The 24,096-nt window shown below is 43.3% G+C and overlaps 1 protein-coding gene across 3 annotated transcripts in view; it reads left to right on the plus strand.

Moving 5' to 3' along the window:
• MAPRE2 (microtubule associated protein RP/EB family member 2) overlaps positions 1-24,096 on the plus strand; it is a 198,675-nt gene that overhangs the window by 33,130 nt on the left and 141,449 nt on the right. Inside the window, exons 2-3 of one of the 3 annotated variants that reach the window (XM_073583746.1) lie at positions 5,839-5,891; positions 13,409-13,456. The exons of 1 other annotated variant lie outside the window; for it this stretch is intronic. The gene's annotated coding sequence lies outside the window, so the exon portion shown is untranslated. The remainder of the gene's footprint in view (positions 1-5,838; positions 5,892-13,408; positions 13,457-24,096) is intronic. One more of the 3 variants, XM_073583745.1, reaches the window with a different exon arrangement.

The raw sequence follows: 24,096 nt of genomic DNA on the forward strand, positions 1-24,096 counted from the left end.
AGCTCGCTCTGTTTGCAACAAACTTTTTTTTTTTTTTTTTTATACATGCATGATCTTTTGATTACTAACAAACTCTCCTTCCTCGGCATCCCCTAAACTTGGATTCTTCAGAATCACTCACTCTAACACAGCTGCAATTTCTTATGGTGGATTCCATCTTTCTTTCACCCCTCACCCACCCCAGCAACAAGCATGGTGAAGTTTTGGTTTTCTCCTGTCAGATAAATGCGCCTTCACCCCAATTCCACTGCCAGCCTTCATTACTCTCCCTTCTTTTGAGGTTCACTGTGTGCACATCTACTCCCCTGCCAACCTCCCACAGGCTGCCATTTAAAGCCCCCCTGACCCAGCCACCACTTTTTTTGACCACTTCACCACCTGGCTACTTAATTTCCTTTTCACTGACCTCCCCACAATCCTCATGGGTGACTTCAACTTCCCCTCTGACACTTCCCACTAAACTGATTCTAAGCTTCTATCTCTCACTTCCTTCTTCGGGCTTGCTCAATGGTCTTCCGCAGCAACTTGCAAACATGGCCACATACTGGACCTCGTCTTCACCCGCCTATGATTCGTATCTAACCACTCCAAGTCATCTCTCTCGGTCTGACCACAACCTACTCACATTCTTTTCCCTCTCCTTTCTAGGTGCACAATCCCTACTCCACAAACTTGCATACCCTTGCAGAAGTCTCAAACATCTCGATTTACACTTTCTTTCTGAATCCCTTCTCCCTCTTGCAGACATAAGTTCCTTATATACAGTAACACAGATGCTGCTGACACATAACACCACAACAGCTGCAGCTCTCTAATGGGTTGCCCCCTTACACATACCAAAGCTCACACAATCAACAGGCAACCCTGGCACACCAGCCTGACTAAAGACCTGAGGCAGGTTTCCAGGGTTGCGGAGTGCTGATGAAAAAAAATCCCATTCCAACAAGCACTTCATCACATTGAAACAGTCTCTCACTACTTTCAAGTCCACACTCACTGCAGCTAAACAAACATACTTCTCATCTCTCATATCCTCCCTGTCTCACAACCCTAAACAGCTATTCAATACTTTCAATTCTCTCCTCCATTCCCCAGTGCTGCCTCTATCTCATCTCAGCTGAAGACTTGGCCTAATTTTCCAAGCAGAAGACTGATCACATCAGAGAAAGCTTTGGCCTACATTGCCTACAGCACCTAACTATTCGGCCACCTCCTCTAAAACAGTGTTCATCCCAACCCTATTCCATTTCTTCAACTTATCACTAACAACTGGTGTCTTCCCCTCTTGCTTCAAACATGCCACGATTGAACGCATTCTCAGAAAGTCCTCCCTTGCCCCATCCTCTGTGTCACTTGTCCACTATGCCTCAAAACTACTGGAACAACATGTCCATCTTGTACTGTCCTTCCACCTCTCCTCCTGCTCCCTCTTTGACCTTTTACAATTTTAGCTTCTGACCGCAAAATTCCACTGAAACTGCCCTGACTAAAGTCACCAATGACCTACTAACCGCCAAATCAAAGCGACACTACTCTGTCCTCCTCCCCCCTCTGCCTTCGACATAGTGATCCATTCCCTCTTACTACAGACTCTGTCATCTCTTGACATCACAGACACCTGGCCCTAACAGACTGGACATTCAGCATGTCCTACTGACACACTTCCTCCTCATCTCGCCCCTATCTGTTGGTGTACCCCAAGATTCAGTTCTGGGACCCCTGCTCTTCTCCATCTACACCTTCGGCCTGGACAGCTCATGGTGTCCCTTGGCTTTGAGTATCCTCTCTATGCTGATGACACACAAATCTACCTCTCTGGATCCGATATCATCTTCTTACTAGCCAGAAACCCACAATGTCTGTTTGCTGTTTCATCCTTTTTCTCTGAAATTTTTTGCCCCCCGCCCTTCATAGGGCAACAAAGTTATTTGTTATCTAATATTGAGGCTATGCAGGGCTGGATATAATATCTGTATAGAATATAATCCCCCCCATAGAATATAATGCAGTCCCCCCCATATAGTATAATGCAGCCCCTCCATAGAATATATGGCAACCCCCTCATAGGATATAATCCAGCCCCTTATATAGTATAATGTAGCCCCTCCATAGAATACAATGTAGCCCTCCTCATATAGTATAGTGCAGCCCCCATAGACTATAATAAATTTAATACAGCACCCCTATAGAATATAATGTAGCCCCAAATAGAATATAATACAGCCCACCCACCTCCCCATAGAATATAATGTAGCCCCCCCATATTATATAACACAGCCTCCCCTGTTATGATTGAGTCACCGAGGAGGAAAGCAAGACCAAGCTAAACCAGAGAGGTTGGTAACTAAGCGGATTGCAGACCCCTGATCCTATCCACACAACTAGCAGTAGCCGTGGAGCATACCTACGATGATCGTAGACGCCTCGACACAGCCGGAAAACTAAATAAGCCTAAAGTAAGAAAGGGGAAATCAAACTGCCCCAGAGCAGACCCCAAAGGAATAGATAGCCCCCAAACATATATTGTCGGTGAGACAAGATGAAAACACAAACGCAGGTAGGAAAATAGACTGAGCAAACGATGGGGTCCACACTAACTTGACCGGACAGGAAAGACTCTGTCTGCAATCACGCAAAAAACCCTGCAAAAAATGCCCAACACGTCTGATAGAAAAACACTGAAGTCACTAGACTTCACCCACTATATCAGCACTCTGGCCTCTTTTTGCTCTGCTTTCAGAATATACCAATCTAATAAGGGACAAAAACAAACTGGCACATACAGTAACATAAGGATGGAAATTCAGCACAGCCCCAGCCGGAGCTGACTGAACACACAAAACTGAAATAGACAAAACCAGATCAAATGTGAACAATAGCAAAAGAACACTTAGTTTCCAGCTCAGTCCCTGCATGCTCAGCTAAGACCTCGGGAGGCAGGAGAAAATCACCAGCAGGGATAGAGGGAGTCGGCTGTCTTAAATCCAGTCATCCTCCTCATTATCAAGTGGCAGTAACCACCAGAGGGAGCCTGGAATGAGAACTCGCGACCCCTCTGTCAATATAACCAGCTCCACTACCTTCGCTAGTAACCAGAGGTAGGCCAGAAAGCGAATTCACAACACTCCCCCCTATAGAATATAATGTAAAATGTACCTCCCATGGTATATAACAGAGCCACATAGTATATAGCCCAGAACCACATGATATATAGCCCAGACCACCATGGTATAATACAGCCCCGCATGGTATATAGCCCCCCCAGAATGGTATAATACAGCCCAGCATGGCATATAGCCCCCCCAGCATGGTATAATACAGCCTAGCATGGTATATAGCCCCCCAGCATGGTATAATACAGCCCAGCATGGTATAATACAGCCCAACATGGTATAATACAGCCCAGCATGGTATAATACAGCCCAGCATGGTATAATACAGCCCAGCATGTTATATAGCCCCCCCAGCTTGGTGTAATACAGCCCCCCCAGCTTGGTGTAATACAGCCCCCCCAGCATGGTGTAATACAGCCCCCCCAGCATGGTGTAATACAGCTCCCCCAGGCTTGGTATAATACAGCCCCCCCCCAGCATGGTATATAGCCCCCCCCAGCATGGTATAATACAGCCCAGCATGGTATAATACAGCCCAGCATGGTATAATACAGCCCGGCATGGTATATAGCCCCCCAGCATGGTATAATACAGCCCAGCATGGTATATAGCCCCCCCAGCATGGTATAATACAGCCCAGCATGGTATAGAGCCCCCCCAGCATGGTATATAGTCCCCCTCCAGCATGGCCCCACAGTCCAGCATGGTATACAGCCCCCCCAGCATGGCCCCACAGTCCAGCATGGTATATAGCCCCCCAGCATGGTATGATACAGCCCAGCATGGTATATAGCCACCCCAGCATGGTATGATACAGCCCAACATGGTATATAGCCCCCCAGTATGGTATAATACAGTCCAGCATGGTATATAGCACCCCCCAGTATGGTATAATACAGCCCAGCATGGTACATAGCCTCCACAGCCCAACATGGTATATAGCACCCCGCAGTATGGTATAATACAGCCCAGCATGGTATATAGCACCCCCCAGAATGGTATAATACAGCCCAGCATGGTATATGGCCCCCCCAGCATGGTATAATACAGCCCAGCATGGTATATAGCCCCCCAGCATGGTATGATACAGCCCAGCATGGTATGATACAGCCCAGCATGGTATGATACAGCCCAGCATGGTATAATACAGCCCAGCATGGTATAATACAGCCCAGCATGGTATATAGCCCCCCCTGCATGGTATAATACAGCCCAGCATGGTATATAGCCCCCCCCAGCATGGTATAATACAGCCCAGCATGGTATATAGCCCCCCCCAGCATGGTATAATACAGCCCAACATGGTATATAGCCCCCCCAGCATGGTATAATACAGCCCAGCATGGTATATAGCTCCCCCAGCATGGCCCCACAGTCCAGTACTCACACTGATTTAAAAAAAAAAAAAAAAAACACACTCCTCACCTTCTCCTGCCTGTGTTGCTCCTGTCTCCTCTCCTGCACTGCCTGGTACACAGTGAGAGCGCGATGATGTCATCGCGCACCCGCTGTGTTAGAGGCAGAGCGGGGAATGACGGGAGAGGGAACGTCAGCTGACGCTCTCTCCTCCTCCATCATTGCCTCCTTCAATGCGGGGGGAGGGGGTGGAGTCGGTGCTGGGGGCAGGCGAGCCCCCCTGCCTCACAGGGGCCCCATAGTGGCTGCGTGATGTGCCGCTGGCTGGGGGCCCCTGGGGGAGTGGGGGCCCTAGGCAGCTGCCTGCCCCTAACGCTGGCCCTGCTCAGGAGGAGTCAGACCCGCTCCCGCAGCGCTGCTCTCCTCTTTGCTCTACACATGGCTAATTTGAATTTTGAAATAATTAGCCATGCGGTGCTGGAGGGGAGGGGCCCCCCTCTCCCCCGGGGCCCCCGTTCAATGCACGGGCAGTAGGTCCTCCCCTGCTCCAACATACCTATTCTATGGCTGCACACTGCCTCAGAATAATTCTTGACTCTGACCTCTCCTTTAAACCACACATCCAAGCCCATTCCACTACCTTCCAACTCAAAAATATTTCCCGTATCCGCGTATTCCTTAATCAAGACTCTGTAAAAGCACTAGTTCATGCCCTCATCATCTCCCACCTTGATTACTGCAACCTCCTGCTCTGTAGCCTCCCTTCTAACACTTTTGCACCCCTCCAATCTTTCCTAAACTCTGCTCCCTGACTAATCCACCTGTCCCCCTGCTATACCCTTCATTGGCTCCCCATTGCCCAGAGACTCAAGATTATAATAAAGTACATGTGTGTAATATAATATTTTTAGTGGAAAATGATAATATCCCTTCTACTGAATGTGGAAAATGTAAAACCTGTCATAGGGCTCACATCTTCCATGTGCCATTTATTTTGATGTCCTCTTAAGTGACATAGCGTGTGTGACCCTTTAAAGGACTGGGGGCCACTGCTACCTCTCTCCTCCTAATGTGATGCCATTGGTGCATTATGCATTTGTGGGGTTTTACCCTTCTTAAGACACCCCAATCTTACTAACTAGGAAATAAGGACACCACATAGGATGGAAAAGGGTTAAACCAATGCCAGAGCCCTCCTGTAAGGGGGGTGGCTACAGGTCACATCACAGATTTCCAACAAAGGCCTCTATAGAACAGCTTGTTGTAGCTTCAAAACCACAAGTAATGGCACTGTTAAGAACACGACAGTAGTGTCATTGTATGTGGATACATTTCGTACCAGCTTATCTTAGGTCTGTTTCTATTGCAGGGCAGCGATCTTGTTGGAGACTTTTATTTTGGTGAATAAGCTGAATGCACGAGGTAAGGGATTTTGTAATATTGTTTTGGATACGGTGCTGTGTAAGTTATTTTGTGTGAAAATAGTCTTTTTTTTGGTGGGATTACATGAAAAACATACTACTTCTAACACAATTTTTTCTTCATGTTTTAAAGAATGTTATCTGATTTATTAACTTTTACTATGACTTTTCTGCGTATAAGTGGTGTAGGAAGCAAATAGTAATGTACGTGTGTGTGTATTATAGCTGAGCAAAATGATTCGGAGAACCCTTGTTCTGCAGCCATGTTGGACGCCGTGGCATCCAACAACTTTTCACAGCCTACCAGCATTTTGAGTGCCCCAACTGATTAGTAGACCTCTGCAGTGTCATGATATGACGAGTAGCAGGAAGTTCTTGGGGCTCTGATCCGCTGCTACTAAATTCCACACGGCAACTGGATCATAATCTTGCAAATCATTTTTGTGTGCGTTTGTGCCATTGTTAGTTTCTTGTCTGTAATTTTATATTTGTATTTTGCGTGTAAGGCCTCTTTCACACTTCAGTTGTTTGACGTCAGTTGCAAACCATCAAAGTGCAAAAACGGATCCATTTCCGCTACGCAACAAACGGATGCACCGGATCCGTTTGTTGGACGGATCCGCTGTAGCCGCTAAGTGCTTGAAATTTAAAGCGAGAGAGAAGTTTTTTTTGTCTGTTCCAGAACGGCTTTTAGGGTTAAAATGCATGACAGGAAAGATCTTCCAGGCATGCGCAGTTTAAAACCGCGGATCCGATGCTGAAAAAGTTTCCTTGTCCGTCTACTCAAGACGGCGGACGCTAAAATTCAAACAGATCCGTCAAAAAACGGATGCAATGGACGACCATCCGTCACAATCCGCCGCTAATGTAAGTCTATGAGACAAAAAAAGGATTCCGCAAAAAAGACGGATCCGTTTTTTTAAAAAAAATAGCGGATTTTGACTGACCTCAAAAGACTGAAGTGTGAAAGAGGCCTAACGCCTTCTTCTTGGAAACCACAACTTGGTGCTGGATCCATCCTAGAAGACGGCTACATTCCGTTGTTTTGTCACAAATGATACTTTGTTCACACTTGAAGCTGTAAACCTAGTCTTTTATTATAGCACTGAGTATCTAAAATACATATCTGTATAGAAGGCTGCTCTGTAGTTATATCCAGGGGTGCAGGTAGTCCTAGCACACTCAACAGCAAAACCACTACATGTTAAGCACTAACTGGAGGGCAGCCAATCTTCAAAGTGGCAATTGAGAACCCATTATAACATAGACTGAGCTACGTGATTAACCACTGTATGCAGGTTTCTGGGATACACATCCCTCTGCATTGTATGTGTATAGTGCACTGCTGTACTATTTAATTCCCTTGGCCTTACTGCTGAATATTTGGCTGCAATTGTACCCATCAATCCAGTCACCACACCACCCAATGCTCAGAAATTAGACTTGCCAATGAAGGACACTTTTTTGGAGATTTATCAAGGACTACACTGGGTACAAGCTGGCACTGTCTCTTCTGTTTAGTATCTTGTGCTGCACTACCGAGGACGTGCACCATGTTGGAGAATACAGCATAGTTCTGCTGATTGTCATTCCTTTCAGCCGTCCAGCAGCTTTTATAAAGGCAATATAACATAGCCTTATAAATGTGACCTTCTCAAGTGCACAGTCAGCTCAATGGGTTATTAATTCCATTCTTTGTAATTGGTTCCAACTATTTAACGTTTTTGTAATTCGTATGGTCCAAATTATTTTAATAGCGGAAAAGTAATTTTGGCTACTTTTGCATATACAAGTTGCACAATCTAAGTTACAGCTGTTTTTGCCAATTGGTGAATCATTTTAGTTCCTCCTGTTGGGATCGAGGGTTTATTAAGAAAATAGGGTGGGCTTTTTTTTCTATACAGCAATAAGTGAGGTTAAAATATAACTTTTAATATACAGTATGTAACGTAAAAGCTCCCAAATAGTTGTCACCAAATAGTGGTTTAAAAAGATGGCGATTCAATCTGTAATCCCCGAAGGAAAATTGGTACCACCCAAACGCATCATACAGGATATAAAACGTTGCTAATCTATCAAGTCAGGCAACAGTTTGTATAAAGGATACAGCATAGATTAACAATTAGCACACAATGCCATAGCCAATTGCATACATATATTTTTCTGACTAAACCTAAAAAGGTTTATAGCTACAAGGTACAAATAGATGAGATATAAAAACAGGAACAAACTCACCGGTTTATGCAGACGGCCAGGAGTCTCCAGGGATACTCTGTATACATACAGGGAGGTAGCGATGGGAGGACAATACCCTGTCATATGCCTCAAAAACTAACCATCATCTGATCCCCAGACTCCTGCCCTAACCAGGGCAGTCCACAGCTCACCCTATATTGCACATGCCCTGCACTTTCCCAACGCGTTTCATCCAAGTAAATCTTCAGGGGACTAACTTGTTAAAAAGTGCCATAGTGCTAAAGCTCAAGAGACATAGATCCTCCTACTCTCAATGCTGTCTTCTGTCTGCAGAGAGTGGAGGAAAGAGGGCATATTTATATGGTAAGATATCAAACCATCCACACCTGATGCCACAATCAATCAATCAATGTGTATACTCACTCCCCATATCTGGCATACCAATCGTCCATCATTAGGCGGTTCAGCTTCTGTGGAACGCACGCCGAAAACGGCGCTTACTCCGCCCACACTAGCGTCACGGGTACAGAGCAAATCAGGAGAAAGAAAAATGCCCCACTTTCGGTGGAACCACCAAGATGGAAGAGTGCCCCGCTTCCGGTGACGTTTTTTTTAGGGGCGCTCCGCCCACAATGAAAATGCCACACTTCCAGTCAGTGGACGTGTTACAATAATGCCCCACTTCCGATGATGTTTTGTTTGCAGCACCGCCCCTTGTTCCTGTCAGCGAACCGAGCGCTGACCAGCGCAGCCACAACAAAGGAGGGGCATGTACTCCCATCAGTGACGCCACTACCGGAGCCAGAAAAATTAACCCCTTTCCAAACAACGTCCGTCCAGCAGAATATCCGCTGAAAATAACAATTATGAAAACAATCACCTGTATAGTGAATTGTATCATGGGCAGGAGACAATGGTCTGCCTAGTATCAAATAACAAGGAGGAGAAGTAGTAGGGAGTAAAGTGTGCACATGACAAGTCATTGAAGATAAATGCCAACAGGAAATGCATATATCAATGTATACATATGTATATACATATACAAATCCTGATAATAGGTGACGAAATAGTGATTCAGGCTTAATTACATTCCGAAATATGGGTCAATAAAAAGGAAAAAGGAGGGATTCAAATAAAACAGCTATAATTGATTTGTTCATTGAGGCCCTAAAAAAAGTCACCGGAAGCAGGGCACTCTTCCATCTTGATGGTTCCACCGGAAGTGGGGCATTTTTCTTTCTCCTGATTTGCTCTGTACCCGTGACGCTAGTGTGGGCGGAGTAAGCGCCGTTTTCGGCGTGCGTTCCACAGAAGCTGAACCGCCTAATGATGGACGATTGGTATGCCAGATATGGAAAGTGAGTATACACATTGATTGATTGTGGCATCAGGTGTGGATGGTTTGATATTATCTTACCATATAAATATGCCCTCTTTCCTCCACTCTCTGCAGACAGCAGACAGCATTGAGAGTAGGAGGATCTATGTCTCTTGAGCTTTAGCACTATGGCACTTTTTAACAAGTTAGTCCCCTGAAGATTTACTTGGATGAAACGCGTTGGGAAAGTGCAGGGCATGTGCAATATAGGGTGAGCTGTGGACTGCCCTGGTTAGGGCAGGAGTCTGGGGATCAGATGATGGTTATTTTTTGAGGGATATGACAGGGTATTGTCCTCCCATCGCTACCTCCCTGTATGTATACAGAGTATCCCTGGAGACTCCTGGCCGTCTGCATAAACCGGTGAGATTGTTCCTGTTTTTATATCTCATCTATTTGTACCTTGTGGCTATAAATCTTTTTTGGTTTAGTCAGAAAAAATATATGTATGCAATTGGCTATGGCATTGTGTGCTAATTGTTAATCTATGCTGTATCCTTTATACAAACTGTTGCCTGACTTGATATATTAGCAACGTTTTATATCCTGTATGATGCGTTTCGGTGGTTCCAATTTTCCTTCAGGGATTACCCATTGAATCGCCATCTTTTTAAACCACTATTTCGTGACAACTATTTGGGAGCTTTTAAGTTACATATACTGTATTAAAAGTTATATTTTAACCTCACTTATTGCTGTATAGATATATTTTGGGGTGAGTGATAATTGTCATTTTTTGACAAAAATTGGCATTTGTTTGCTGTATTTGTTGGGCTTTTTTTCCCAGAATTTGGCATAAATTTGAGCCTACGTTCTCTAATTGGACAAAGCCCAAGACAAATGGGGTGTGCTTTTTGTTTTATGTACTTAATTTTTTTTGGAATAAAACCCACATTGTTTAAATACTAATACTGGAAGTTAAAAAAAAACATTTTAATGTTATTTTGCTGAAATTCAATAATTTTCTTATCAACAATTAAATGCTAGTTCATTGAGGCAGTGAAAAGGGGAATGTATAAAGTAAGAAAAGAGATCACTACTACTCAGTTAACATCACGTTAAGGATATGAATGAAGTACGGTACATTTCTTTTATATTCCAAAGAAAGAAAAAATCTCTACATTATAGAGGACTTGTCACTTAGAGAACTTATTTTTCCTCCTATTTTATTTTTTCTTCCTCTCAAAGTATTTAAAGGGAACACGTGACCAAATTTTTCCCATATAAAGTAGGGCCAGCAATGTAAACCCAATGTAACAGCATTTCAGAATTCCGTATACGTGTCCCCAATGTGCTCGCCATAAACCAAAAAAGGTGTTTTTTACACTCTCCTATGGGCCGGCCCCGTCCATTAGGCATCACTGTTCTTGATCTGGCGCCTCCTCTCTTCTTGCTTCATGTGGATGACGCATCCTACGTCATCCACACAGTGTCCTCGGCATTGCACTCCTGCGCAGGTGCTCTTTGCCTTGTTGAGGGCAGAGCAAAATATTGTGCTCATGCACTGGTGCTCTTTGGCCTTTACCCACGTATGCATGTTATAGTACTTTGCTCTGCCCTCGGCCGGGCAGAGAGAAGTCCACCTGCTCAAGAGCGTTATGCAGAGTACACTGTGTGGATGACGTAGGACACGTCACCCACATGAAGCAAGAAGATAGGAGGCACCAGATCAAACCAGCAACGCCCATGAGACTGGACCGCCCCACCCCGTAGGGTAGTATAATAAATGCCGTTTGTTTTGTGGAGAGCGCATTGGGGACATATAGAATACTGTCACATAGGGCTACTTTATATGGGAAAAACCTGGTAGGTCCTCTTAAGATTTTTGATTATTTTTCATGCAGCATCCCCCCACTCCTGCCTCCTCCAGCAGCGACCCTGGGACCGTGCTTCACTGCAGTCACCACCCCCCGGTAAGCAATAAGACGCATGGATTATAAGAAGCACCGCCATTTTATTTTTTTTTTTAAATCCTATTTTTCTCAAAATTTGGGGTGCGTCTTATAATCCGAAAAATTCGGTATGTAACTTTTCAAAGCTTTTTACACCAGAATACTAGCATAATAAACTTTGATGAATCAGGCCCTTTATTTTTATGGGCATGGCTTTCAGGATTCCCCGGGGAGGTGTCTTTAGGCTTCTCCATATAATTATTCTGGGGTCCATGCCCTGTTTGATAAGACAATAAAAATTGGCACTCAATGAAAAGGCCCATTTCTCTGGTACCGTATGGTAGATATTATTAAAAAAAAAAAAAACCAGGACAACAGCTGCCGACTTCTGACCAGGTTGCAGGTCCTCTTTGAATGCATGTATGTATAAAATATACATATAAAAAAAATTTCAATATTAAATGAAACATATCCTGAAAGAGAAAACACTTTCCACAGACATTGAACCCCCCCCCCAAAAAAAAAATATGAATACATAAGATATTTTTGCATACCAAACCTATGTTTTTTGCCATAGCTCATAATCCTAATGGTGTGAATGGAGCCTAAGTGTTGTGATAATGAGTTCATCCAGCAGGTGGCAACATTTCTACTGTAATTAGAAGTCTAGCGTATACAGCGTGCTGATCTGGCTGCACAGCTTCCCAATGTCTTCTAGGACATGTCATTTGCGCCTCTGCCTTATATCAAGAGGCTGTTTTTGTGGCCATTGTTTATAAGCTGCAGTAGCATGGCATCTGGGGGAAATGGCACACGAAGCCAATAGAAACATGTTATTGATGCTGTTACACCATATAACAGATGTATATGCTTGAAATTACTGGATTAAGGGGATTCCTGGTAAGAGTAAGATTATATTTTACCAAGATGTGACATTTGCAGCTTAACTCACTACAATGCAATCTTTACTTTGATTTGGGTCTCTTTAAACAACATCAGGTCCAATAGTTTTTCTTTAGGGTTTAGAAGGAATTAAAATTCTGCATTTTCTGAAAAGAATGAAATAGCAACATTATGTACATATATAGATATTAACATTCTTAAAGCTGATGTAACTAAATTCAGCCTATTTAGGCTAGTTTCACATTAGTGTTTACGGCCGCAGTGTCGGGCTGCGCACGGCCGCCGCTAAGCCTTGCCCAATGCCGTGCCTCCACTGGTAGCTCCGCCTACGGACTCATGACGCTGCATGCGTCCTGCGTCCGCTATCTTTAGCACTGGGGACGCAGGCCATGCGCAGTATGCATTTGGCGGCGCATGCGTCCATTTGAGGCTGCGCTGAGCGCACCAAATTGCAACCTGTTGAGTTTGGCGCTGGTCGGCGCAGCGTCAAAAGGACTCATGCGCCGCCAAACGCGTACTGCACATGGCCTGCGTCCCCAGTGCTAAAGATAGGGGATGCATGCAGCGTCATGCGTCCGTAGGCGGAGCTACCGGCGGAGGCGGGGCTTAGAGGCGGCCGTGCGCAGCCCGACGCTGCGGCCGTAAACGCTAATGTGAAACTAGCCTTAGTGATGTGACAAATACATGTTTTTGTTTCTGTAATCATCTGCTGTGAATATACCCCTGGACTCTTTCTTTGGGAAAAACCATACTGCATTTGTATGTGTGCATGCTTTGGTGGCTTACATTTAATTTAGTTTTTGAGGTTACCTTGGAAAATCTGTCACTGCGATGCCAATATTAAAGTAATAATAATTCACTAATTATGCAAATGTCACAATCGCCAAATGCTTGTTGACAACATTTGTGTGTTTGGGAATCCTTTCCATTTATCTATTTGGGGTTGTTTCTTGCAGCATGTGCGTAGTGTTCTAAATACATGAAATAATCCCAGAATAAACTGCCATACAGTATGTGAATATTCCCTAAGGTTATGTGCACAGAGTTGTTCTGAGGTCATTTAAAATGACGAGTTTTCTAGTGGAAACTGTTTCAGGAAATCCTTCTTTTTTGTGAAGTTTTTGAAGAGGGTTTTTTTTATTTTTGCAGACTTTTGATTGAATTGTTCCTGCTTTTGGAGTGGATTTCATCATAGAGGTGATATGTCATTTCTTTACTCCTACCAGGCATTTTTCAAAACATGAAGTGGGAAATAAGATGCTCAAAACACTGAACATAGGACAGAGTGATATTACAATAAAAATTATTGAAAGGAAAAAAATGAGACTAGTGCACATAGGGTGATGAAGTATAGGGTAGAGGAGGTAAGGGGGACGCTCGCCTGACCAGGTTGTGCATGTCACAACCCCATTAAATGCTGTAGCTGAGCCAGGTATGACAGGGTTAAATCCTAGGGAACAAAACAAAAAGAAAAAATGAAATCTGAGCACTTATGAGGAGGGGAAGAAAAGCACACAAAACACTTACACTATATGGATATCTTGAATGTGGACAACTGTTAATGCTCAGTCGGCCTCATCCTACCGTGTCTGGACATACAAATCTTGTGCCATGTTGTAAGACAGATGGAAAAAAGCAAAAAAAAAAAAAAAAAGGAACGGCAGCTGAAGAGAAGAGCAGTTTTTAAGCACTGTGGTTCTTGATAAGATGCACCTGACTGAATGAGAGCCAAGGCCTGTGTTCACTAGGTGTGTCTGTTTTCTTGATGTTGAACAGAGTCGAGTGTGCTGCTTGTGAGTGTCCAGTCAAAATGTGAGCTGTAGCCAGAGTAGCTCTCTGAATGGACACTGCAAAGGTCAGCTAGGAAAGCTGAGTTGTCTGTGTGTTGGAGCTGCAGAGTAACATGTGGAAGCTGCAGTATGCTCAGTGTGAACTATGCATGGAGTTTAACACTTCTGGTCGGCACTGGAAGCTCAGCCTGCAGTTGATACTGAGACTGGTAGGACTGTAACCTCTTGTAAAGGTTGCTTTGGGACATAGGACTCTAATCTGTTCTGGTGAGCCTGCACTGACCTACAGTATGTGCCTCCTGAATGAAGTGTTTATTGGCTGTTTTCCCTTTCTACTCAGAAGAGGCTGTCTTGGTTATGAATCCCTTGGAGTTTTATGAAGTCAATAAAATTGCACATATTTGGACCAAATGGCGTTGCCGGTGTAAACGCTAGCTACTGGGTGGTTCAGTGAAGGGTAGAGGAAGTTTGGGGGCGTAGTATACAAATCCTGCAGTCTCGCCTGTGGATAGAAGGAAATCTTTATCTGCAAATATATTGAGGAAGAAAAGAAGATGGACATTTTTGGTTGATCACACTGCTTCTTCTGTTGGAAAAGTAGTTGTTACAGTCTTTGGCAGTATTGTAGTTTAATTACGTGTTTCATGTTCGTGCTGAAATTTTTTACTTTTTTTTATTGAATACTAAAAATTAAATATCTTAAATACTGAAAATATAAAAGGTGTGTAGTCTATTTTTGTTCGGTACGAACTTGAAATGCGTAATAAAGCTACTCTTTAATACGACCACAGCATGGAACAGCTACCTTTACAACAGCAGCAGGTGCATAGAGCTGCTATTGTCACCACCAGATTTGACATGGCATTACCTATGCCACACACTTATCACCTATAAGGCTGTGTCACCTTGTATGCTGCTTATTCCATAGTATGTTTAATTCTAGTCAATAATACTCTACATCGTGCATCTGTTATAGAATTATGGCATATATGTGACGGATTAGTTCTAAACACTGTAGTGTTGTGGTCTGGGATGTTATGGCTGTTTGTACTTTTAAAGTGTTTTCAAATGTCTTGTTAATAAATTACTATTTTACTTAGGTCATCCTTGTCTTTGCATACTTTTCTTTTTCTATATACTTGATTCCCTTTTGGTATGTGACAGGTAAATCCCAAGTGTATTTATGGTGGTGCCCTCTTCCACCTTGTATCTGTCCTTTATCCAACAGCAGCACGGTCAACTAGAATGTCCATCTCCTTTCACTCCACAATAAAAGTGAGAGCTTCTCCCAACCACCCATCCTCGCCTGCTCTAAAATAATCCTCAAAAAAACTTCTACATGCTCATACCCTTAGTCCTGTTTTATAGCTAAACTTTGAGATTTCCACTGCATTGTCCGCATCACTGGACACAAGCTTGATCTTGAGTTTGGTCTTCCTGATCGGTTACAGTTTTATATGGAATCCCATGAAACCCATGGGCAAGAAGAGTTTGTATTTAGCTTTATTATTTTATTCTCCCAACCCAGAGACCTACAAAAGGGCTCCATGAGAAAACTGAGAAGGATTAAACCCCAAAAATAGAATTTTTGGTGAAGTATTAAATTGCAACTAAAAGTAGAATATATTCCATATAATTAGTCAAACATTTTGATTACCCATAACCCGGCACGTGAAGGCTCCGGGAAGCTTGGCATTGTTGGCCACTGCCAGGGGCGCCATTAATCCAACTTGCCTCTTATTGGGTTAGCTTACACAGTACTGCCTGACTTGGTGGCTAGAACAAGACATATAACACTAACATGGTTTTATGGAATCATAATCTGATTAGTCTATGAAACTGGGCTCTTAAAATCTTCATTTTCTTCTACAGTTAACAACTTTTCTCCTCTCCATCCACCTCCAGTGTGAGATTTCTCAGTTTTTCGTCTATAGATAGTTTCTAAAATAGTGCATGGTCCCTCTGGGAAGAAGGCGGAACCAGATGGCATGGCTGGAGTAGAATGATTATACTAACCATCAGTGGCGTATCCAGGGGGGGGCAGCCGGGGCAGTTGCCCCGGGCGCAGGCAGCAGGGGGGCGCAGTCGGGCCGCCTAATGCAGCGGTCGGCAATGTCTCTCCCCCGGCGGCTGCGTTCTGCCGCCCCCCCGGCCTGAGAGTCGGCGGTTCTCTGTGTCGGCTGTCAGGCTGACAGCCGACGCAGAGAAGGACGCCACGCCGACTCCCAGGCAGCAATTGTACTGGCGTCTATACAGACGCCAGTACAGCTCTGACCGCCGGGTCAGAGCGACGTCAGCAGAGTGATCAGGTCATGTGATCACGCTGCTGACGTCACTCCCCGGCGCCCAGAGAAAATCCTGGTGGTAAGTGTGCTCCACTGTGGAGCTGAAGAACCACCGAAGATGGGAGATGGGGGGGGGGGGGTGTTCATGAGTGGAGATGGGGGGATTTGTAGAGGGGATGGGTGTTAATGTGTGGGGGCGTTAATGAGTGGGAATAAGGGTTAATGTGTGGGGGGTTAATGAGTGGGAATAAGGGTTAATGTGGGGGGTTAATTGATGGGGGTTAATGTGTGGGGGCATCAATGAGTGGTGATGGGGGTTAATGAGTGGGGATGGGGTTAATGTGTGGGGGGTTTTGGAGTGGGGATGGGGGGGATTTAATGTGTGGGGGGATTTAGAGTGGTGATGGGGGTTAATGAGTGCGGATTGGGTTAATGTGTGGGGGGATTTGGAGTGGGGATGGGGGGGATTTAATGTGTGGGGAGATTTGAGGACACAAAATGAAGAGTATGTATGAGGAAACAGTATGGGGGATTGGTGCTGACACAGTATGATGGGTGCAGACAGTATGGGGAGCGAACGGGTTAATGTAAGTGGACACAGTATGGGGAGTGAGGGTGATGGGATGTATGTGGACACAGTATGGGGAGTCGGGGATATGTGTGAGCAGACAGTATAGACAGTGAGGGGGTAAATATATGAGGAGACAGTATGGTGAACAGGTGGGATGTTAGGAGACAGTATGAGGAAGGAGGGGAATAGTGAGAGGCGACAGTATATTGCAGACATTTTTATTCAGGAGCATTATAATGACACTTCTATCTTTAAGGGCGTCGTGTGGGGATTTGCTGCAGAAGACCGGAGAAGATGGAAGTCTACAGAGACGGCTGTGGATGAGAAAACTCATCATGGGGTCTGGACAAGAAGAAGAAAAGGAGAACGACTGCAGAGACGACGTCATCTATAAGGTACCTGGGTGTAAATGTTATTTGTGACACTGACTTATTCTCATAGTTTTATTTATATTAGGAACATTACAGGGGTTGTCCAGGTCGGTGATCAGACTGCAGACATTCTATGTGACTGCAGACTTCTGAATTCTCACAGTGCTCACTGAACGCTGTCAGGATTCTCTCGTGCCGGTAATTTACATACATACGGTCACATGCTGACTAGACGTGTGTGGCCTCACTCAATGAAAATGAACAGAGCGAGGCCGGGCACGTTTAGTCGGAGTGTGGCCAGAAGTATACAAATCACATACTTGTGCTGACATGATTGTACATCGGCAAGGGAGAATCCTAAAAGTGTGCAGTGCATTCGTTGTGAGAATTCAGAAGCTGCAATGTCAGGATTCAGCTCTGCAGGTTCCAGTGTCATCACATGGACACTTCACTCATATGCGATTTTCATACTTGGTCATGTGACAGCGAGCCTCTCTTCCTGCTTCTCTCAGTTTTTTACTGAACATTGAGAGCATTAGGGAGAGCAGCTCGTGGGTACATGGCTAAGTGTGCAAGTCGCATATGTACTTGGCTGGGGGGGGCGCTGAACCGAATTCTTGCCCCGGGTGCCAGAAAGCCTAGATACGCCTCTGCTAACCATATACACTGAGAACCATGGAGGACATGCACCATCATTGATTCACTGGTTTTATTAGTTGCTAGGTAACTGCTCTGGCTTCTGTCATAATCTGGTTTGTGAAGTTATTATGTGTGATTGTGCTTTTTGTCTGAATGTTGAATTTTTTTTATTTCTTACTATAACTTCAAATTATACTGAAAATTGTAGCAAATAGGTTTACAGTACAATGTATGCAGAGGCCCGTACACAGTGCTGATGCATGTAATAGTTAATTTTTGCTTCTATGTAAAAATGGAAGAAGCTCCACATTCTCACATTTTCATCAGATTCCCCTTTGTATATATGGATATGGGGTCTGTGACTGCACGGAGAGGATTGGTTGCATGTAACTGTGCCGCCAACTGCTTCCTATAAGCAGGCACTTCATGTCAGAGCTGTGGTCCAGAAGGTACAGTGATTACAGTAGTCTTTCCATTTCGTATAGTGGCTTGTGTTTTTCCTTTTACACATGCCCCACATTTACGGTAAATATGCTCTTGGCGTCCCTGTTGGCATGCTCATACTTGCTGGATACACTGCAGATTTTCCAAGTAGACAGTGCACAACTTATTACCATCAAAGTGAATGTGATTTTACCAACTTTTATTCGCACACAGAATGTCAAGTTGATTTTCACTTGATATTCAGCCCATGGAGGGAAAACAAATCCATTGGAAAATCACAGACAAATTTGTTGAAATTCATGCAGATTTTGCTGCTGATTTGTTGCTTTTTCTTCCATGTACAAGTCCTTCTGTATAATGTTTTTTGACTGCACAACTTTTTGTGGCAATGGAATGATTTCCAGTTAGTATATTTAGCGTTCAGTCTAAAGTTTTACAACATGAAAGCTTTTCTTTCAATTAAAGGAAATCTGACTTCTTTCATGCTGCACCAGTTTTCTGGACTGCACTACCAAGGACGGTCCAATTAATACTTAGCCAAAACTCACTTCACTAACCAATTAATACTTAGCCACCACTCACTTCACTAACCAAACTCTTCCTTGTTCCCCCTTTATAGATTACCTATAGAATCTGGTTCCTCCTATTCATCTGTCTCCGCATCCTCCATGCACCCAATAGCACATGGCAACTGCACTTAGATTGGTACTGGTCAGTGACCGGATCATGCGGCGTATTTTAAATGCTCTATTTATTATAATATAATGATGTCTGGATCACACATGACAAACACTTTCTACCTGTTGAGTCCCCCCTATTTCCTTGTAGAGTGTAATTAGAGATGAGCAAATATCTTCGACTCCCTCCTCATTCAGCAAGCTATAGCGCTTACCGAACAAGCTGCCGCGGGAACCCGGATACGTAGATCGCTCCTGCTGATCTGCTGTCCGGCGCCACAGCTGTATGTGTCGTGGCTGTGTGACAGTTACAACACGTGCATGGAGAGCCTGTTTGTTGGGTTCTCCATGCATGTGCTGTGACTGTCACACTGCTGCGAAACATGCAGCTGCAGCGCTGATCAGCAAGAGCACTCCAGGTATCCGGGTTCCCGCGGCATCTTGTTTGGTAAGAGCTTCAGCTTGCTGAATAAGGAGGGAGCCGAAGATATTTGCTCATCTCTAATTGTAAGCTTGCGAGCAGGACCCTCACTGCTCCTGTAGCTGGTGTACTGTGTGTTACTTTGTAATGTGTTTGTACATGCCCCCGCTTAATTGTAAAGTGCTGCGGAATATGTTGGCGCTATATAAAAACAATTATTACTGTTAGTCTGCAAGATTCACCCCTCTCCAAAGTATTTATATGTGCATGTAGCTTTTTCAAAGACAAGTTCAGTAATACATTTTACATGGCCAGTCCCTTCCTCCGTTAATAAGTAATCGATATGCAAATCTAGTCCCTGCTTGACTGAAAGCCTCTATACTGTGTGACTTCAGGTAAATCAGAAATTAACATGAAGCATACCCCTCAAATGATCAAAAATAAGTCTAAGCTTATAGAAATAATAATAATTGGTAATGATATAACCAAATATGCCAGCACAAAATCAAAAGGGTGGGGTGACTTGGTAATGAGCCCACAATAGATTCAATATTTGACAGAAAAAGGTTTTTATCAAGTAAATAAGTCACAATAAAAACTTGAGTTTTCAGTAGAAAGTGTCGTAACCGGTTGGCGATTACAATAAGGCCATGGAGGGAATAACAACGTATCCAAAGAGAAAAACATGCAAAGTACAAAATAATAGCAAAGGTATTGTGCTGTAATAAAGGTAGATATAAGGATAAACCTCAATGTAAAAGCTTACCCGCAATAGTCTTCTCCTGCTGGAGTGACACCAGAAGCCGTAAGTCGAGCAGAAGGAGGTGGCACTCGGCAGGGAATAGAGCTGGAGTGACAGAGGCTTCAGACCTACACCCTCATTTGCAAATAAATGCAAATGCTGATTTCTCCGGAACAGAGGAATGTACTAGGCGTATAATGGTATTGCTGAACTTGTCCTTGAAAAAGCTACATGCACATATACGGTAATTAGTTTGGGGTATGAAATACCGCTGACAGATTCTCTTTAATGTTTTGGCTTTGTATGATTTTTTAATTTTTTTTTTTATTTTTATACTAAAGCTGGAAAAAGTGTTTGTTACGTACTGTAGAATAAATGTAATCTTTATGGTTTCTTAAATACACCTCTTAGATGTTCATGTGAAAGGTTTACAAATTAGAGTGGACCACCAAAGTTAAGTTATCCTAGTTTGATTTATTTGTTTTAGGAATGACTTGTTTTAAGCTTGATCTTAAGCTAAATCAAAGCTGGCTATGCCCACGTTATCCCCTTGCTTTAGCAAACCAACGCTTCTGGTTTACTGGGAGCTTTCAAGTAAAGTTCATCTGGTTTTGTTTCTAGTTGGTTTACAGCAAACGTTTTATGTAGAGATTACAAAGTTTAAAAATGTAATTGTTCTGCAAATAACATTTTTCCATTCTTCCAAAGTGTGTTTATTTCCTTTTTTTTTTTTTTAAATCGACCTAATAAACATCCTTTTTACTGGGCACACTTAATGCACTAGTTTAAACTCAAAGACGTGGCTTTTTTTTTTTTTCCGTACAAAAATGTTAAAAGAAATGTAAATTGTCTTTATAAGGTCATGTACAGCAATTATCCCATCAAGATCACAGGATACAGGGAGGGTGAGGTGGGAGAGAGCTACCTAGTAATTCACAAAGGGTTCATTTACATTAAATATATGATCAGCAGTCATTTACCAGCCTGTTTAGGCAGGCAGACCGTGCTTCCACTGCGCACAGAATGATCAGCAATACATTGTTTTATGTGTATGGACTGACCTTGTTCTCGGCAGCACATCTACTGTTTACATGGAACATTGTGCTGCCGAGAACAATGATTTTTAAGCAAGCAGTGTTTTACTCCTTTGTCAAGTGTTTGATTGCCTGTTTGCACCTTATCATTAGGAAACAATTATCTACCGTATTTTATTTGCACCTTAATGCTTTGATAATGAAGTGTCATTTTACTGTGTGTAGGAGTGCAGGTGTCCTGTGACCCTGGTATCTGAGCACGCCTAAAAGCAATGCAGTAAAAACATATGGGTGCCTATTAGAAATTTGCATTGGGCCCTAGGAGAGCCATTCCTGATTGTCAGGGGTCCAATTTATTTTACTTTTGCTTGTACTTTACTCTTGCCTTTGTCCCGCTTGCATGGCCATTTAGAAAAAGCGTGGTGTCATTAACTACTTCTCGACATATCAAAGGCTGCAAAAATTTGTGGATACCATCCGCGCTGCTGTACAAATGACGGTCCAGGCTAGTTCATGGTAAAATATTGATGGTTTTAATCTCAACGCGTTCCAAGTTCCAAAGTCAACAGGACTGCTTCCTTAGGAGATGCTCTTCCATCTCCTAAGGTAGAAGTCTTTTTGACTTCGAAACGCTTTGAGATTAAAACCATCAATATTTTACCCTAAACTAGCCTGGACCGTCATTTGTACAGCAGCGCGGATGGTATCCACAAATTTTTGCAGCCTTTTTTTTTTTTTGCGCATCTTTTTCCTACAGTGTATTTGCTGCTACTTCACGGCATATCTTATGTTGTGGCATATTATAAGCTGAAGCACTGCTATGTATAGCACTTGGACGATCACAGCTTCAAGTCTCTTAAAAGACTATTAAGTAAATTAAAAATATGAAAAAAAAAACACAAAACCATAAGTTCAAATCCCCACCCTTTAGCCCCATTGAAAATAAAAATTACACATTTCTTATCTCTGCTTTCAGAGATGTCCGATCCATCAAAATATAAAGTATGTTAATCAGATCGGTAAATAATGTATCGAGGGGGGGAAAAAAATCAAAATTTGTTGTTGTTTTTTTGCCACCACAACATTGCAATAAAATGCAATAGGAGGCGATCAAAGCATATCTACCCCAAAATGGTATCCATAAAAATATCAGCTCAGGGCGCAAAAAATAAGCCATTACTCAGCCCGGGGTCTCGGAAAATGGCAACAAACAAACTTTTTCATACAAATTTGAGATTTTTTTTTTTTTTTTTTTTTTTAAATGTCACCACTTAGATTCCAAACATGTATAGTTTATTTATTTATTTTTATTTATGTACTTGTACTGTCCTGGGGAATCATATTGCCAGGTTTGTTTTACCATATTGTGAACACGGTAAATAAAAAAAAAAAAAAATCCAAAGCAGCAATTTTGGAACTGCACTTATTTTTGCAATTTCACTACTCTTGAAATTTGCTTCCTGTTTTCCAGTACACAATATGGTAAAACCAATTGTGCCATTCAAAAGTACATCTCATCCCTAAAAAAAAAAAAAATCAAGCCCTCAAATGGCTACATTGATGGAAAAATAAGTTATGATTGTTTCTAAATGGGAGGAAACAACAAAAACAGAAAATGACCATGGCGTGAAGGGGTTAAGAGATTGTCAAAGTGCTTTCCATGAGTTCTGAGGGGTCACAATGACTGGTCAAATGCTACTCCAGTGGTCTCATGTTGTACATTCTAGCATCACCTTTTGACACCAGTGATTTGCTGTAGTAGTTGCTATGATATACAGACTGTCGCTTTTGCATTAAAAAAAAAAAACTAACAAAGATTGGGAACCGTGAAAACTGTTGATCTGGGTCATTTGGATGTTTTGGGTTGTCATCAGGGCCGTACTGGGACTAAAATTCAGCCCTGGCATTTGAAGTTACACAGGCCCACTAGTCACATGGTGACTATATAATATTTTTGTACAGTTGTAGGTTACAGTCCTATTTATTGCTTTTAGGTACAGTACTCCTCCCAAAGCTCTGTCCCCTTTTGTACGCACGGTGACAGAATTCCTGGCTGAACTGCTATCCATCGGGCAACCAGACCCCCTGGTCATAGCTGCCCCTATCATACCTCCCAACTTTTGAAGAAGGGAAAGAGGGACAAAGACTGCGGCGAGCGCAGCTGCAAATTTTAGGCCACGCCCGGCCACATTCATTTCACAACTAGTCACACCCATATCCACGCCTAATCGTGCCCATTTAGCACTGCTGATCACACTGGTACTGAGGGCACAGTGGCTGGCATTATGGGCACATTGACTGGCACTAAGGAAGAGAGAAAACAGAGAGAGAAAGAACAGAGAGAAAGAAAGAGGGGAAAGAAAGAAAACAGAGAGAGAAAGAAGTAAAGAAAAGAAAGAGAACAGAGAGAAAGAAAGATAGAACAGAGAGAGAGAAAATGAGGGAAAGACCGAACAGAGAATGAGAAAGAGAACAGAGAAAAAAAGAAAGAGAGCAAGAAAGAAAAAGAGAGAAAGAAATAAAGATTCTATAAAGATACTATAGCAGCCCGGCTCCCATTGTAGTGCCCACCTGAGCCTCCCGATGCAGGACATTCATGATCCTCTCACATGGCCGGCATCCCCGATTCCAAGGCGATCCTGCTGTCTGCGCTGTCGGAGAGGACACGGTGATGGATCTGAAGCATTCCTGGTTCCGTCACAATCTCCTCAAGAAATTATCTCATTTCCGGTCAGCTTCCAGCACATCACTTCAGGTGGAACATCATGTGTGTGTTTTAAAATGCTCCTCGTGGCTCCGCCGTGTACTCCTGTGTCCGTGCGAAAAGCCCGCTTTGTATGCTTCGTACACACTGGGCTCCACT

Source organism: Dendrobates tinctorius, unplaced genomic scaffold (assembly GCF_039654945.1).
Source record: "Dendrobates tinctorius isolate UK_male_01 unplaced genomic scaffold, ASM3965494v1 ptg000081l, whole genome shotgun sequence".
Taxonomy (NCBI): Eukaryota; Metazoa; Chordata; class Amphibia; order Anura; family Dendrobatidae; genus Dendrobates; species Dendrobates tinctorius.